Raw genomic sequence first — 7323 nt, forward strand, 5'->3', positions numbered from 1 at the left:
TTCAATAAGAATAGGCAACCGAAGGCCCTGCATTACCATATCAAATTGATGGCAGGTCTAAGGAGGTTTGAGACCGGACAAAGGCCATAATAGCCTGTCTGCAACAGGAGAATGATTGTTTTGACCTGTTTGCATTATGTGTGCGCTACGTCTTATTATGCACAATACTTGGTATTGAACTATAACATACATTAGACATACATATTATTATACTACATTATACACAACAATAGATAATCATTTTACATTCTGTTCATTATAAAGTGCAATATTGATCCAAGATAGTTTAGTAATAGAATCCATTGACTTCTTGTTCAAAACTGCAGAACTGATAAGCTTAATGGTGACATTTCACTGTAATAAGCAACAGATTTCCTTTTTTGTTTGTTTTTGAGGCAGCTGAGTGTGAAATGGGGATGAGAGAGCCGGGGATTTGAACTCACGACACTGCGGCTGCACATGGAGCTTCGCACGTGTGCTGCTGCCTTAACCCAGTCATTTACAACTTTGGGGTTGAGACCCAAATTTGGATCCCAAAGATTCTCAGGGGGTCCCCAGGGATTCTTGAAAAAGGGATTGTGTAATTTTTAATAAAGGAATGGCATGTTAACAGCTTCTATAAAGTATGTTATAATCATTGCTGTTCTATAACATCTATTCATTCATTCATTTTCTACGGCTTGTTCCCTTTCGGGGTCGTGGATGACTGGAGCCTATCCCAGTGACTTTGGGCCTTGGACAGGGGCAAGCTCGTCGCAGGGTATTATTTTTCTTATTTTTTGTATAAAAGTGCAGCATTGCAGGTAGGAGTACGTTTGTGTCCCCAATGTATCCACGGATAAGATATGGGTCACTGGGAGAAAAAGATTGGAAATCACTCGACCACCGTGTTTTTATTTTTAAGTCTTAAGTCTTAAGCCAGAGTCTTAAGTTTGATGCCAGGTACATAAACATAGTGGAAATTAATTCACCGAAATGATTTTCTGTACTAGTGTATTAGCCTAATCACCTTAGATATAGACTCCATATTGCCTGTAGAGTGGGTCACAGAGCTGAACCTGAACCCCATGGTTGGTGGGCACATCGTCAATCAACTTCACTCAAAAGGCAGATTAACTCATTTAAATTTAAATGGTTTTGTATGAAATATAAAAATATCATTATTATAGCAGGAGGTCGGTAGTGTTTAAAACAACCATATTTTTGGACCAAAGTGAATGCAGAAGTTTGCAGCTTATGTCTGTTGTACATCCTGTTCTTTAAAGAGAGCTGTCCTGACCTTACTCATGAATCACTGGGCCTTGGTTGTGTGCAAACTCAGACTAAGATACTGGAGCTGACTCATCCTCAGAACACTCATCTGTCTGAGGAGTGGAAGCAGCAGGTCATCGCCGTCACCTCATAGACAAGTCTGCAGCAGGTTCTAGTCATGTCCACGTTCTACATCAGCAAAAGAGACATTGCATTATATTATGGGAGATTTTCTTTTTAAATTTAATTTATTTTTTCTTCAATTTTTAAAAACAAACAGAACACAGCACAAAATGTGCAAATCAACATAATAACACAAATAGACATCAATAAAACATAAATGGGAAATAATATTATATAATTATTATTATTATTATTATTTAGGACATCTTCACTAATATCAGGTAAAATATTTGTGAAAATCATATTTCTTTATATAAAAAGTACAAAATAAACAGCACCTGTTCTGGGAATGGGAGGTATGATTGGTCAACAATATTTCCAATAGCATTTGTGAAACACTGCTCATCACAATAGTAGTGAATGATGCAGTATGCTAGTGCTATAACAGTCGAGTGCATTTTGTGCTTTAGGATATAAATAAGATAAAATATGATTCATGTTTATATGTGCTGTAATTAATTACAATGCAATATTGTCCTCAATATATCTATATATATATAACAATCTTTTGAGTGGAATACAGGCTTATGGGAGCCAAAGTGTGTAAGACCCTTGTGATGAAGGGACCTGCAGTCAAAAAACCTACAGTCAGTCACATCAGTAAGGCAAACAGAAGATACTTTGGATCTAAATCATTAATGGAAAAAAAAAATGATTATGTGTTTTGTAAGTTACATGATAAAGAATTATCAAACAGCAATTGAATTGTTTGGCCCATTCTGAGCCCGGCAACCTGCAGGATCCCCATTAGTATCTGCAATGGTATATGCCTAAAGTGCTCTCACTAAAAACTGGCTAAGATATTTGCACAAGGAAACACAAAATAACATTAGCTTTAAACCAAGTAGATTTGTCCTTTCACAAAACTGAACTAGTTTGGAGTACTCAATAAAAAGAAATAAAGAAATCATGTCATCTTTTTAAATTATATTACGCACTATACTACGCAGACAATAGCCATGGTATTGTAAAAATATTTTTACTCATGAAACTTTTATTGAGTTTCCTTATTCCAAAAATTATCAGCAATGCAAATTCACTTCCTGTTTTGCCTTCCATGCTTGCAGCCACAGGAAGCAGAACTCAAATGGAGGTTACTTGAGGGAGCTGGCTTTCTTTGTGGGTCATTCAAGGCCTTTGGTGACATACTTTGCCTTCCCTGCCAGCTGACTGTTAGCTCACTCCACTGCCGAATGCCCCTATGATGAAGTTCCCAGGGAATTTAGCAATTAGCCACAGTATTTGGAAGCGCCAAGTGATTTATCTCACCAAAACATGAACACTTGTAGGCCATTGTGTAGCCCAGGGACAAAGAGCGAGTAGCGTGTCCCCTTCTCGTCCTGGTCCCTTTGTGGTAGCCTGCAAAACAAGAAGCTTTTCACAAATGCTAAATAGATAACAGCAGTCTAATGGCACTAATGGTGATTATAAGCTTCATTTATAACGCGCTAATGGCCTTGTCTTCCAAAGCTTTTAGGGACATTTACTGTTGTTTAAGGAAATCTGTGACACTGAAAAGTTAATGGTCTATTCTCAAAATTAGCTCTGTTCTCTGTAATTTGGAGGCACATTTATTTACCTCTATCCCGACTCCTGATTAAAAGTTTCACTCAGTATAAAATGTTTAAAGGTACAATAAGCTAATTTCATTTAACTTCATTACGTTTCACAAACATAAGACCATCCAGAGCTTTTCATATCTGTGTGCGTGACATTAGCAGGCAGAGCCTCATTTACATGTGTTATATTTGAAAAGTGGCTGCATAACAGTTTAGAACCTGTGTCATTCGGACATGATAAAAAATTGCAACTAAGTACAGGGATGTGGGCGGGGCAATCCTAAAGTGTTGTAGGATAAGAGGATTACTCAAACATGCAGAAATCCATCAAAACACAACTTTGAGTAAACCAATGATAAAGACACCACCAGACCCAGTCGCAGATCAGATCTGTGGAGTGGTGATACAGCTCACAGGAAGAGTGCATGTTTTTCAAGTTTTAAGCAACACACGCAATTGAATAAAGCAAGTTAGATATAAATGTAATGCTGCTGAAAAGCTCAGGCAAAATATCAACGGCTCCATAAGGACCATCAGAAAAAATACATAGTACACCCTTAAGTTAACGTCAAAGATGTTTTGTTGTGACTGACTTTTTAACATGATTACAGTGCCTTAAAATTACAAAAGCAGCTCATAATTTTTTTTTGGAAGGTTGTGGTGGTTGGACATTAGATTCTGATGGGCACAGGGTTGATGCATTGTCCATTCTGGTAAACCCTCGAAGCAACTGTGTGTGATTGGGCTATAAATAACCTGAACAGGATTAGCCAGCTAAACATCGCACTCCTTTTCAGACATTTCAAGACCATTGCTACTGGCATGTTAATTTGGGTGGACTTTAAAATAGAACAACATTGCAGACAGACAACATTATATAAGCAGCTGCATTGCCCAAATAACAAGCTTAATTTATTTGCACATTTTCAAACATAAAAAGCAAGCGGGGAAAATCCTTCTTGTTGTGACAGCATTTGGGTAAATTGCAAGCAGAAGAATCAATTACAGGGAGAACACTACATTCCCACACTACATAAGGGTATGGCACTTAAAGTGAAATGTAGGGAAAAGCAGAAAGAGTGGGTGAATGCTGTCCCCCGAAAACACAGCCAAACAATATAAACTCTGCACATTTACACTTACAGTAGAGATGTGATAAGCTTACAGAACATAGAAAGTAGGGACGCAAAACTAATATAAACAGTTGTCTGGCATAAACATGCCGTGAGCACTGAGCAGAGAAAAGAGGTTTTTATTACAGACAGAACAGGAATCACACAAAAATGACAACAATTTTGTGTTTTTGATGAAAATACTCTTTCATCAATAAATATTTCTCAAACGTTTTCAGCTATACCTGGGTAAATTTGAGTAAAAATCTCATGGGTCTTTCGCGCTCTAAACAACTAATTTGTTAATCAAAAGAATAATCGCTAGACTAATCGATTACCAAAATAATTGTTAGTTGCAGCCCTAATCGGTTAATACCAGACACGTGACCTGCAGCCCTATTGGTTCTGGTCACTAACGTTAATACATTTAAACTCAAAGGGAAATTTGCCTGCAGAAATATCAAAACAGTCTAACTAAACTTTACTGTCAGCTGTGGTTCTGACATTTATACAACAACGGATGAAATTGTAATAAAGTACAGCTGTAAAATGCAAATGTGGCTCTGTTGTAACGAGTTATGTAGAAAATGCTAATAAATGATTAGCAATGAATGACTGGTAAATAGCATACAGATCAAACATAATGGACTCCAACAAAATCTTTTAACAACTGAATTTGTTGTGTTTGTATTGTGGCTTGTTAATGTCTGAAACTTTCCCTGTGTAAAGTAATAACACCGCCCTAAATATGAAGTTTTTAAGTGACTTTGAGCTTTAAATGCTCACTTTGATGACGGTCTTGCCAGTTAAATCGTGAAAAACCCATTCAAAAGCCCAGATATCTGTGCTGATTACACTGTGAGACTTAAGTTGGCAAAAACCGATACCATTCAGGCAACATTTGTGAACTAATTTTGTGTTTATCAAAAAAAGTACAAAAAGTAAAGAGTCGTTGCTTCCCATAGAAATAGTATGTCTCCGACCTGCCGTAACTGAATTCTAATTTTGAAATGTGACGTACATGAACCAATAGAAAGCATAATGATATTGTTGATACATGAACAGTACTTACAGATGTAGCTGCTCGACCTCAGGAATCACTAACACATCCAAAAATGCCAACCTGCCTTCAAAAAAGAGAATTGTGGGATTACTTTTGCACAAAGTAATCTTTAGTAAGTAACAGGGTCTGGCGCCTGCTTGTAGATGGTTTTTCTTTGCCTAGAATGTTCCACTCACCGCATGGCACTGCACCTGCTTGTCTCCATGGAGATAAATAGGTTTAATGCCACAACATGGAACATTTCAGGCAAAGCAATAACATCTCCATGGAGAGTCACATATAGAGCACCTTTGATAAAAAAACAACCTTATTTTACACATAATAAACACAGAAACACATAACTGCAGAGGCCTTGTTTGCTATTGACACAGAATAGTTAGCTACAGCACAGCTTTTAGTCTCATCATGCCATTTGCTGAACAAATCCATCACAGAGTTTACCTTAAAGGCCTACAAACGTCGTAATGTTTCTTTTATGACTTGTATTGAACATCTGGAAACAGTTTTGTCGTTTAGAGCAACAGGTGTTATCAATAACATGGGAGCTAGCGAAAAGGGGATGACGTCCCATAATCACCACCAGACTAGAATACTATCATTACTATTAGGTGTATTTATCCAAACACTATTTTGGAATTGACAAATAAATCTAACGAAAGGAGTGTGTTACGTATTCTATCAAGTCAGGGGTATCACCTCTGGATTGACAGAACAGGCTAGAATATTATATATTTGTTTTTGCTTGGCAGAATTTTTTATTTTTTTTGGGGGGGGTAGCTCGCCTAGGGCTGGGGCCCTGGCCGCACAGCTCTACTACCGCTACCTCTAACTACTGCCAACACTACAAATAAAAAAGTTTGTTAAACAGCAAAATAAATGTATTCACATTCCTTTAAATTGAACTAAGAAAAAAGGCGTAAATAATATGGTCACTTTCTTATATTTTCTTTATTCTTTTACGGCTATATAATTTGTGACCTAATTAACCAAATAATCTTGACATCCCTAACCTCGCATGAAAAGGCGTTCATTAGCTTGTGCTGCTACAGTATGCTAATTAAAGGCACGTGCGGTGAGGTAAGCACATTTATATCATAGTTTTCCAGTCCTAGTCTACTACAACTGTGTGAGTTTTAATTTTGGACATGTTTGGCATCTGTTCTTACGCTCATGTGGCTCTGCAGAGACGGGGGAAGCCATAGGAGAAGCGGACACTGGACGCTCCGGAGTAGGGCCGGTGTTATGCCATAAAGTTACCCCTCCCAATATTTGCCCCCGCCCCCTTACACAAAGTTTCAGTCTTGACAAGTATTATTATTAGGCCCGAGCGCCACAAGCTGGTGAGACACAAGCTTAGTTCGAAATCGAGCTCGAAGCGTTCGCCCACTTCCAAACACTCACTAATGCACTCCTCCACTCATGCACTCCCCCTGCATACTAATTAGTAGTAGTAAAACGGAACAGTACCACTGTAAACGGGCGAAGCCCGTGCAAAAATGCGCACTAAACGAGCGCTTTACATCGCAGTCGTCATCCCCATATAAGTAGCTCACAAATACGTTCCCCATCTCTTGCATATAAGCATGTAATGCAAAAATTGAACATTATTACTGTATAGAGGGCCAAAAACACAAAGTGGGTGGAGCACACTCAAAATTAACGAAAGTACCCGTCAGTGACTATAGAGACTTCCGAAAATGTATAGTTTATGATATTTGAAAAATGGGAAACATTGTTTTCACACATCGGAATATTATTCTTTCTTTCTTTCTTTCTTTCTTCTTCTTCTTCTTCTTCTTCTTCTTCTTCTTCTTCTTCTTCTTCTTCTTCTTCTTCTTCTTCTTCTTCTTCTTGAGACCAACCCCCCTATTTTTCACCCAGTGAACATTGACGAAAAGTCACAAAAATGTGCACACTTCTAAAAACAATATATATATATATATATATATATATATATATATATATATATATATATATATATATATATATATATATATATACAAATATTATTACCACAACGCCGTCCGCCCAACCAAATGTCGGCCATATTGGTTCAAAAATGGCATGACTCGGGAGTTTTTTCCAAACGTCGTACTTTTACAAACTCCTCAAAGGGCGTTGGCCCTAAAAAGCTGAAATTTTGTGAAAATGGTAC

This window comes from Eucyclogobius newberryi, unplaced genomic scaffold, assembly GCF_026437365.1.
Source record: "Eucyclogobius newberryi isolate DKJ021-1_F unplaced genomic scaffold, fEucNew1.0.hap1 SCAF_10, whole genome shotgun sequence".
Classification (NCBI taxonomy): Eukaryota; Metazoa; Chordata; class Actinopteri; order Gobiiformes; family Gobiidae; genus Eucyclogobius; species Eucyclogobius newberryi.